Source organism: Olea europaea, chromosome 17 (assembly GCF_002742605.1).
Source record: "Olea europaea var. sylvestris chromosome 17, O_europaea_v1, whole genome shotgun sequence".
In the NCBI taxonomy this organism is placed as follows: domain Eukaryota; kingdom Viridiplantae; phylum Streptophyta; class Magnoliopsida; order Lamiales; family Oleaceae; genus Olea; species Olea europaea.
Genome location: NC_036253.1, coordinates 12,790,487 through 12,803,198, shown reverse-complemented (window position 1 = coordinate 12,803,198; position 12,712 = coordinate 12,790,487).

The following is a 12,712-nucleotide window of genomic DNA, read 5'->3' as shown; positions in this document are numbered from 1 at the left end:
CACAGTCGTACTACATTTGGTGGATGCGCTTCTTCTCTTGTAAAATCATAGTTGCATCAATGACGTAATATTTTCGACCAACGAGGTTATAGGAAAACTTCGTTGTCACCTTAGAACTGAATTTAGTGACTCCACAATGTTATTTGCCATAACGTTGTACCGATTACCAACAAAATTCGTCAATGACCAGGTGGATATACTGGCACGTTCCAAGTAAGATGTCATTGACGGCCGAATGGTTCTTATCTATGTCATGAACTGATCAAATTTCGATAGGCGGTACGCTAACGCTGCGTGCTTGAACAAGAATATAACATTGCTACTGCTATACTTAGCAATGAGATTTTTCTCGATATGCCAGATGCAAGCACCGTGATAAGAAAGCAGGAACAACCTCGTAATTGCCCGCTTAATACTCTTCTTCCTGTTCGAGACGAACACTAGTTGATTTGAGTCATCAACGACTTCTTTCAACTTTGTGAATAACCAATACCACGATGCATTTGTTTTTCTATCGACGACACCCCAACCAAGAGGATATATTTGCAGGTTAGCATCTTGCGTTGCAGCTACTAGTAATGTTCCCTTACACTGGCCCTTCAAATGACTTCTATCAACACAAATTATTGGTCTCATGTATTCTCGAAAATCACGTACACTTGTCCCGAACATTAAGAAGAAGAACAAGAACCTGTTATTGGAGTCAAGTTCAATGTGTGCAATGGTTCGTGGGTTTTTCTAGGCTAACATGTGACAGTATGATGGCAATTTCTGAAAACTTTCTTTGGGTATACCACAAAGAAATCGAAGTCCCTTCTCTTTACCCCTCTACGCTTTGTTGTAGATAATCCGTACACCAAACTCATGTTCCATAACCCTAATAATACCCGCAGGAATGTATGGTTGGTTTGCGTCGTCCAACCTTCACATTATGTGATATCCAATTAGTGCATTCGTTGCATGAATTTGTGCATTTCGTCGAATGTCTAGAAAACATGTGTGCTTGGGTGTGTACTCTCGAATCTTAAAAATCTCAAAAGTTTTGATCTTCGAAGCTCGCACTAGCTAATGTCATGTAGTATCGACACAACACATAGTAAGAGATCTAGGATTCGACTTTTTAATCTTGAAATGAAACTTCTCTTTCAAGGCCTTAAGTTGAAGCCATGTGTATAACTGCTGTTTGCTAAAGAAAATTTGATTCTCTGCAATGTCCTCTTCATCAATCGGCTGAATTGTATTTCGAATATACAAATTCCCTTAAACTAAACCTTCATCCGTATTATCAATCATTTGTAGCTCTTGTATTTTGCACATACCGACTTTATCGCGTCCACACAATGCATCTTCTACTGGTGAGAAAGGCTTAACTCCGACATGTGTTTCGTGCTCTCCAACATCATATTCATTTGAAATTACACACAACGTTGCTTCTCTGTGAACAGAAATATACCATTGCAAATCCTCATCGTCGGCTACATCAGCAAAGGGTATATTCATGTTTGAAACTGTAAATTTCAATTGAATTCGAAACTTCATTCTGTCAACATTCAGCTTCTCGAAAAATTTATGTACAAGCTCTTCATATGTAATATCATATCGAACAACAATTGATGTTGGTCGATTCCCTAACCACTTCTACCCGTCTTCCATGTTGACGAATCTACCACCATACGAGACAACAAATCTCTTAACATCTCTCATATCTGCACCAACAAAAGCTGAAAACGAAGATGCTACCTGCATATACATGAAATTTCCCCAACTTCGTCAAATTTTTTATGTTATTGTCGACATTTAACAGTATCAAGAATGATAGTATAAATATCATTCTCGATGTTTATGAATGTCGAGAATGAAATGACGGGATTCCATACATTTATCATCTTCTTCAACTTCAACCACCATTTTTGCAAAGAATTTGTTCCACCATTAATGATATTTTAAATACAGAAGTTATTATCTAACTAAGTTATTTAAGATGAATGGTACAACAAATATCTACTCCTTGTTTGGATAATTTAATCCATTGAAGTGAAAAAATACCTTATCAAAAAATGAGATCTGAACATATATAACAAGTATTAAATACAACTTATCAAAAAAAAAAATGAAAGTTCGAAGAAATATACCTTCGACCGAAAAATGAGGAGAGCCTAATTAACTTCAAATTTCGACGGCAGTAAATTTCTCCAAATGAAATAAAATGATTCCTTTGGAGTTCGAATCATATACTGCTTTGTATGTGTTAATGGAATTTCTACTTCTTCTTCATTTGTTCTAAAATAATTGATTAAAATCTAATTAAAAATGTAAGCAAGTGGAGTCACCTAGATAATAGCAACATTAATGTGGCTTCTCGTGAAAGCTATTGGCTTTTCTTGAAAATTGTGGCAAATTGATATAAAATTAATTAATCTTTTCATGAGGGTAAAGTAGACAATTTGATATCAAATTTGGACATTTTTGCAAGAATTATCAAGATATGACACTTTTCAACTCACACAACTAAAATTGGACATTCTTGAAAATTCCTCTCAAAGGAAGTAATTTAGTTGCACATTTCAATATGATTACTTTGTTACGACTTTATTTTAGCAATTACTTGTCTTTAGCATCCATTCTTTATGGTTAATGTAACGATTTCGTGCATGGCCAGCTTCTACAATGCGACAAGTAGTGATGATATCGACGTAGACCTCGTGTTGCATATCAAACATGATTTATGTAATAAGTGTTAGAAGGCACAAACATCAATAAATGAATTGTCGTTTTAAGTTTTATGCAAAGAATTTCAGTGAAACTTCTCCTACACAAATTCTGGACAATAAAGAAAATAATTAATGAATTGTCATTTTAAGTTTTATGCAAAGAATTTCAGTGAAATTTCTCCCACACAAGTTCTTGACATGAAAGAAAATAATTAATTCCTCCTCTCCCCGAGTAAAATTGTGGTTTTCATTTAAGAGGTTCAGTCAAAGCAAAGATTTATTTAAAAAGCCTATAAATTATTTTTTTTTTCTTTTATAGTTAGATAGCCTAAAGATACAAAGAAAAGGAAAATACTATTTGTAAATTACTATGGCCCAGTTTGATTGCTTCCATGGAAAATAACCAAGATTTTCCAACTTTTGTGGTGTTTGGTAGGAAAAATTTTCCATGGAAAACCTTTTCCACTTTCCTTGGCCACGTAGATAATTTCCAACTTTTTGATGAATTTGAATTCCTGTAGCGATTTTTTTCCTTCTTTTTTTTTTTGGAAATGAAAACAAATTTTAAGAATCATTGTAAAAAAATATTTCCCTTTAATTGACTATTTTCATATAAAATAATGTCAAATGAATACCAAAAGATAGATGATTTTCTTGAATTTTTTTGTTGGCAATAGAAACAAATTTCATCCACAATACTAGTAAATTCTATCCCTTTAGTTGACAATTTTCATGTAAAACAAAGTTAAACGAACATCAAAAAATACTTTTATTTCAACATTTTTCGCGTGGAAAATTATACCTATCAAACGTAATAAATTGACAACTTTCAGGAAAACAATTTCTAGACAATTCAATTTCCTGAAATTCATTTTCTTTCCACCAAAATTCCATATTTGCAATCAAACGGACCCAAATATCCTTGTATGTAAAAAGACATAATTCCCTAATTCCCCTGTCAATTTTCATTTAGCCCTAATTCAATTTTGACTTCCTTTCTTCCACGGAAGGGTTGACATCTCTATGCAGTTATTTTTCTTTTTCATCGTCATCTTCTCTCCTTCAAGAAACCCTAAAATCTACTGTAATCATTCTCTTAAATTTTCACTTAGTTGAAATAAGTAATCAAAGCTTACAATATTCTTGATGAGCACTTGAAGAAGAAGAAAAGGTAATGTTAAATTTCAATATTTGGGCTACTTTCTTTTTTAATTTTTCTGAATCACATGTTATTGTGATTTGTGTTTATGGTGTTCATTTGTTAATAATAGCATTGAATTAGAGTTCTAATATGGGTTGCTTTTCAATCATTCTTATTACCCCTTATTATTGAAGTAAACACGTTGATAAACACATATTTGATTATTCTATTTGTTGTTCTACTATGAAACATACATTTCATTTTTTCTCTTCCAGAATGACTTACATATCGTTTTCTGCGAACCACATACATCTCGTTATCACTAATGTACGAAGTTTGATATTTGATGAAATTTGACAACTTTTATGTTGAATTACAGTTATGCACATCATGGATTGAATTTGTTATCTAATTGAATATGAGCAAATAGTTGAAGGTGCTTGAAAATGAAAATATGCAATGAATGGCAAAGGAAAACATCGCTTATTCTTTTTTAGAAAACATTTTTTTGTATGAACTTGTATGTTAAAGTTAGAGAGATGTTGAAGGTCGATACAATACTATACAAAATGGAGATGTCAACTCTTATCCCTATAATGTGTAATGCTCGAGCTGTAAGAAAATTGGTCATGTTTCTTCCACTTGTAAATGCCAAATGTCTAGTAGTGAAATTTAAAGTTGTAATATTGTCGTAACTTGTAACTTTATTATTTTGCATTTATTGAAAGCACAAAATGATTTATTAGGTTTTTGTAGTCATTGTACTATTATCGCTTTTGTGCTATTAGAATAAAATTAAAATCATTTTATATTGCTGTATTTTTTTCACAATACAGATAAACGACTTTTATATCATTATAGTTGACGCACATATCGTTCTAATATGAAAAATGCATAAATTTATAAAACGATAATGAAGTTGTTCCTGAGACACAAAACGATATTGATGTCGCTCTAGTACAAAAATTGCACTAATTTACATAACGACTTTGAAATCGTTCTTAAGACACAAAACGAAATTGATATAGTTCTAGTATGGAAAATACACTGTTTTATTGATTTTCATAATGACATTGAAATCGTTATAGACTAATAATATGACATGGAAGCCGTTATATAAAAAACTTATACAGCAAACGCAACATAGGGAGTCGTCACGCCGGGTGGTAAACAACTCAGAGGCTGCACATGCCAAGCAAATTTTTTTGTGGTTAATATTTTGGACCCCAAACTTTCGTCCTTCGTTCAATGGAGACCTTTTCTCATACAATTTTTAAAAAAATGACAACAAATCATAAGCATTAAAATTACAAAATAACATAACAATATTATTATAATTCAGTACAAATTTAGCGAGATTAAAATCGTCCATGTTCAAATCATAACTAAAACGTCATAAATATCGTTTTCTTCAATATAAATCAATATTGATATCATTATGTATTAAACTCATGAAAAAAATGACGTCATTTATATCGTTGAAATCATAACAATTTTAACCAGAACGATAAAATTATCATTTTATATAAAAAGAAATGATATATATGTTGTCGTAGTTATGATTTCAACAGGAACGATTTCAAACTCGTTAAACTTATACTAAAATGATATGGATGTCATTATTTTATTTCATGAATTTGATGCAGAACGATGTCATTATCGTTTCAGTACAATTTGACAACATTGATATCATTTCAATTTAAATCATAATTAAAATGACATATTTATCATTTTAGTTTATATAAAACAATAATTATATTGTTTCTGCTAAAAACGACAATTCGACCGTCCATGACTGCCTGACATACATTCAACATATATAGGATGATTGAAATAGGTTATTAAGTGGGTTCGATCTCACTCAAAAAAACTAAAGGAATATTTGTGTTTCCATGATTGTATACAACATTCCAACAATTCCAACAAAAAGAAAAATAACTTCATTCGCTATTTTTAAGCCATTCGAGCGGTATCAATCCACTTGATAACCTTTTTGATCGTCCTACACATGTTGAAGGCATGCTGGGTGGTATCATTGTTTTTAGTCAGAATGATATAATTATCATTTTATGTGAAAAAAAGATATATATTTTGTTGTAATTATGATTTGAATTGAAACGATTTAAAACTCGTAAAATTTGTATTAAAACGATATAGATGTCATTATGTTATTTTATAGGATTGATACATAACGATATCGATATTATTTTCAGTACAAGTTTGACAATATTGATATCGTTTCAGTTTAAATCAAAACTAGAATGACATATATATCGTGTTAGATTGTATAAAATGATAATTATATCGTTTTTGTTAAAAATGACAATTCAACCGTCCACGGACATCCAGCATGCCTTTGACATACATAGGATGATCGAGGTTATCACGTAAGTTAATACTTCATGAACAACTTAGAAAGAGATAATGGAGATGCTTTCTTTTTGTCGAAATAGTTCAAAGATGCTAGATAACTATGAAAACACAAATGTTCTCATAGTTTTTTTGAGTGAAATCGTACCCACCTGATAATTTCTTTTGACGTCCAATGTATATTAGAGGCATGATAGGCGGTCTGGACGGTCGAATCGTCGATTTTAGTCAAAATGATATAATTGTCATTTTATATATAAAAAAAAGACTTCATTGTCTTGTAGTTATGATTTGAACTGAAACGATCTCGACCTCGTCAAATTTGTACGAAAACGATATATATGTCGTATATTATTTCATGGATTTGATGCATAATGATGTTACCTAGTAAAAGAAACGACTTAAATGTCATTTTAGCTATGATTTGAACTGTAACGATTTTAATCTCATAAAATTTTGTATTGAAACGACATGGAACGATAACAATATCGTTGTAGTTATGATTTGAACTAAAATGATATCAATGTCATAAATATTATATTGAAATAATATGGATGTTGTTATATTATTTCATGGGTTTGATGCATAACGATATCAATGTCGTTACATATTAAAAGAAATGACTATAATGCCATGTTGGTAGTGATTTGGAGAGCACGCGTGGTTTTTTGCTGGTGTGCTTATGCCTCTCAGTTGTTCACCACCAGAGGACAATGCGTGTTCATAACCCCCTATGTCGCGCACAAGGTGCAAGTTTTTATCAAAATGACTTTACTTTTATGTAGTTTAATTAATCTATAACGACCTCAATGTCTTTATGAAAATCTATAAAGTATTGTGTATTTAGTACAAAAACGACATTAACATCGTTTTGTGTCTCAAGAACAATTTCAATATTTTTATGTTAATAAATGTAATTTTGTACTGGAACGACATCAATATCATTTTTTACTTAAGGAATGATTTCAATGTCGTTATATAAATATATGTATTTTTGTATATCGTTTTATGTCATAGGAACGAAATCTATATCGTTACGAGAAGCAGTACTTATATTTTAATGTAACGATTTAAATGTCATTTTACTATTTATAGTACAATACAATTATCTGGACATGTACGATATTTAAATCTGAAAGTTAAAGGGCCTGAAAATATGTAAAGTTCAATTACATTCAATGTCCTTAATTGTGATGGTTGCAAATGCACTAGCAAGTAGCTACACAACATCCTAAAAATATCAAGAATCTACGCAAAGAAGATGAAGTATATATACAACATTATTAAAATATCGGCTATTTCAAACAAAACAGAACAAAGTAACTACGAAATATATCAAAATATCAATAAAAAAAATCTAATGCTCGAAATCCCATGCCAACAACTCCTGAAACCATGCTTCTTTTTTTTGGTGGTCTTCATCATTTGCAATAGTAATTGATACACAGTCTGTGAAACCAACCTAATATCCCTCAGTCTAAGAAGTGATCCAAGGCAACTCTCATGAAGCTTTATAGCACTGCAAAATACACAAACAATTAAAAATATTAGAACAAACGATGACAGTAAAGCACATAACGACAAGATGCATAAGTTGCATAAAAAAAGTTTAGCATACGGATTTTTGACAAGAATTTTTTTTTTTTTTATAAATTGCAATCACTTTACAAATTACAACAAAAAAGTTCTATTAACATTCTGCTAATACAATTACCAACTTCATAACCAAATGTGAAATCGTTATGAAAGATTCTGCTTCATTTCACACATTACCTGAAAGCTTAATAAGAGGAATTAAGTCCAATTTCGAGCATAAATGACACACCCCGCCCCGTGTAACACTACTGGATCCAGACATGGCATGTGCCGATGATAAATACTAACTAAAAGTTGGATCCACCATCAAGGCTACTGCAAATACAATATATCACTTTCTATACATCATTTTTCTAATAGAATTTCGATATTATCTCCCCTGTAAACAAGACTAACCAACCTGTGATCAATTTCACACAAATTCCAAACTATAACATAACACAATAAAGATAAGTCAAAACATCAACTTTTACCAAGAAATAAAATGAAATGTACATATGGATGCAAAATACATAGTGAACCCCATAACTATCTACAAGTGATGCAAAATCACATCTAGAAATGAACATGTGTCCCAAAACACTGACTACATATTCTATAAAGTGAGTCACACAACAATTTCTATCGTGTGGCTCTGACTCCAAAATCAAGGCTCAACTCCAAAAGATGTCCAGATACTCAACTGCCACTTGATAAGGAAAAATGTGGAAAAATATATGAGTTGATAGCCCAGTGAGTGAAGAAGTTCAACATAAATATACTTTTTCATTTATACATTTTTATTGAAAATCAAATTCATATCATTTGATAATTCATAAGCTACCATTATGGAATTATAGCCAAAAAGTGAAAATTCACATAAGGTCATAAAATATCATCTTAAAATCATGATATGAACATCAGCTGATAACTATGCTATAATCTTATCATATTAAACGTACTGAAAATTTCGCAAAAAATTTACCCTTTGACTGAAATATGTGATTTGTCCCTCGAGCTAAGAACTTTTCGCTACGGGCCTTTGGCCCCCTCCGTGAATGAAAATCGATCTCAAAGATCTCTGGTAATCAATTCTAGAACACAGTCAAGGCCCCTCTGTGAACTATATGTACACGATCAAGACCAATGTCAGGTTAAGACCCCCTCCGTGTAGGATAAAACACGGCCAAGGTCCCTCTATGAACTAGAAGAAGTATATAATCATGGGTAATTTTCTGACCGATCTCAATATTACATGTCTTACATACCAAACAAATCTCAATATCACATGTCTTACATACTAAATCACAAATGTGTCATAAATAATCTTTGAGATTCCACATTATCATAATAAAAGGGATTTCTGTAATAATCATAAAATCGAATACATAATTGCACATACTTTACGAATATATTTAATTTATAAATACTTTAAAAATATTTATATTTTTTCACTCACAGAACTATGTACGCCAAAATCAACTCGGTTGGTAAGTCGTCCCGAAATCCGTATCGCCGCCTAAAATATGATATAATTTTTAAATCAAAAATTAACTATTTTAAGTAATTTCAGTAATTAAACAGGCGATACCCAAATTTAATTATTTCACATTTAAGGGATTTCTAAAGTCTCTTTAATTACTAAAACTAATTTTTCTTTAATTTTACTCAATTTCATAGTTTATTATACTTAACCCCTTCAATAAAATTGAATTTAATCTAACGACTATAAAATTAAACATAACTTGATAATAAGTAACTTTTTATTCACCTTTCAAAATTGAAGAATTCAAACCTAATAGTATAGACCACTTAATTCCTAGCACGTTGGCAAATTTTTTTCTATTTTTTTCCTTCTTCTCTTCCTATTTTCTTCTTTTTCCTTTCTCTTTTCTTTCTTCTTCTTCTCTGAGTCGTTTTCTTGTGTATATAGTGTGTTATTAATTAATGGATTTTGGATAAATTTATAATGGATTGGTTTGAGTTTCCACTGCCTGCCATTTTTTTTAGTTTGACTTTTCTTTCCCATTAATTTAAGATATTACAAACTCACCCCCTTAAAAGAATTTCGTCCTCGAAATTCAATGGACTAAGTGTGAAAAAATCCGAGGATGCTGAGAACACATCTGCTCTTCACTTTCCCATGTCACTTCTTCTACATCATGATTTCTCCACAAGATTTTAACCAAAGGAATAGTCTTACTACGCAAGACCTATTCCTTCCTATCCAATATCTGAACTGGTTCTTCTTCATAAGTAAGATTTTCCTTCAACTCTACTGGTTGTGATTCCAAAACATGAGATGGACCTGGAATATACTTGCAAAGCATGGAATACATCACGAATTCTGGACAATTCTGTTGGCAAAGCCAATTGATACGCAACTGGACCGATGTGTTCAACAATTTTATATGGCCCAATATACCTCGGACTCAATTTACCTTGTTTACCAAATTTGATAACACATTTCCATGACGACAATCGCAGGAAAAATCTATCCCCAACATCAAATTTAAGGTTTCTTCTACGTCTATCTGCATAGTTTTTCTGTCTATCTTGGGCTATCTTTAACTTTTCTTTAATTATCTTTACTTTCTCAGCAGTAATCTGGACATATTTAGGACTCAATAACTTTCTTTCGCCAACTTCATCCCAATATATACATATAGTAAACCAACGAATTACCCTATACCGGAGTTCTGCATTTCCTACCATACAGTGCTTCAAAAAGGAGCCATTTCTATACTCGAATGATAATTGTTATTATAAGCAAACTCCATCAAAAGAATATGAGTATCCCAATTCCCTTTGAACTGTAGTACACAAGCTCGTAACATGTCTTCCAAAGTTTGAATAGTTCTTTCTGACTGACCATCTATTTATGGATGAAAAGTTGTACTGAAATGAAGTTTAGTACCCATATCTTTCTACAAACTGGGCCAAAATTTAGAAGTGAAACGAGAATCTCTATCTGAAACAATAGATACTAGTGTCCCATACAAACTGATTATTTCATCAACATATATTTTTGCCAATTTATCTAACAAGTAAGTGACGTTAATAGGCAAAAATCTAGCAGTCTTCGTTAACTCTTCTACAATGATCTATATGCCATCATGTCCACTCCGAGTCCGTGGAAGTCCAAATAGAAAATTCATAGTAATGTGTTCCCATTTTCACTCAGGAGTAGGCAACGTTTGTAACAATCCTGCTGTTTTCTAATGATTTGATTTCACTTGCTGGCAAATGAGACACTTGGATACAAACTCAGCTATTTCTCTCTTCATTCCATGCCACCAATAATGTTCTTTGAGTACACGATACATTTTTGTACTATTTGGATGCATCGAGTAAGCTGAACTATGTGCCATTTCTAGAATTTCTCCCTTCAATTTTGAATTGTCTGGAACACATAATCTATTTCCCATAACTAAAGCTCCGTCATCTCGAATGGTATAATCTGTATGCTTACCTTTACTAACTTCTTCTTTCAATTTGCTCAACACTGGATCTTAAGTTTGAGTTTCTCTAACTGTGTCAATCAAAGTAGGCCTCACTTGGAAGTTGGCAAACAATGCTCCTACACTGGTAACTGATAATTGGGCATGAGAAGCTCTGAACTCACCAAACAAAGATGAACATACTGCATTAGTCGAGGTCATAGGACCCGATATTTTTCGACTGAGAACACCAGCAACTATCTTAGCCTTCCCTGGATGATAATCAATCTTGCAGTCGTAATCTTTTATCAGCTCTGACCATCTTCTTTGCCTCAAGTTTGACTCTTTCTGATAAAAAATATACTTTAACCTTTTATGATCTGTATATATCTAACATCTCTCGCCATACAAGTAATGTCTCCAAATTTTTAAGGCTAGGACAACTGCAGCCAGCTCTAAGTCATGTGTAGGATAACTTAGTTTATGTTTCTTCAACTTCCTGAAAGCATACGCTATAAGTTTCCCATTCTGCATCAAAACGCAACCAAGACCCTGACGTGAAACATCACTATATATCACAAACTCTTCACCGGGAGATGGAAGGGTAAGAACTGGAGCTAACACTAATCTATTCTTCAATTTGAGGAAACTTCTTTCGCAATTTTCATTCCAAACAAATTTAGCATTCTTTCTAGTCAAACTGGTCGAAGGCAAAGCAATTTTAGAAAACCCCTCTACAAAACGACGATAATAACCTGCTAAGTCAAGAAAACTTCGTATTTTTGTCACATTAGTAGGCCTTTCCCATTTTATCACTGCCTCAATTTTCTGCTGGTCAACATAAATTCCCTTTGCTGATATGACATGTCCCAAAAATATATCTCTATTAAGCCAGAATTCACATTTATTGAATTTAGCATACAATTGCTTATCACGTAGAATCTGCAAGATGATTCTGAGATGCTCTGTGTGCTCATCATGATCTCGATAGTATACTAAAATATCATCAATGAATACAATTACAAATCTATCTAAATACGGGCGAAACACTCTATTTATCATATCCATAAATGCTGCTAGTGCGTTGGTCAACGCAAATGGTATCACAAGAAATTCAAAATGACAATATCTTAGGAAGTTATTAAATGTATGATAGGAAAGATTAAATTTTGGGATTAAAAGTTTGTTGAAGTAATCATTCGATAGATGAGGCGTTATGGCAAACGAGGATCAATTGTGTTCTCTATTTATATTACATGTGCGAATCTTAGTCAATTGAATTTTGAGGACGAAATTCTTTTGAGGGGGTGAGTTTTGTAATACATTAAATTATATATATAGGAATGATCTCTTAAACACCGGTGCTTAACTTATGTTAAGCACTGGTGATATGGTATATCATTTAATTGATGAATCATTAAATACATTGGACCTACCATTAACTTATTCACCAATTAAATGACATGCCATATATA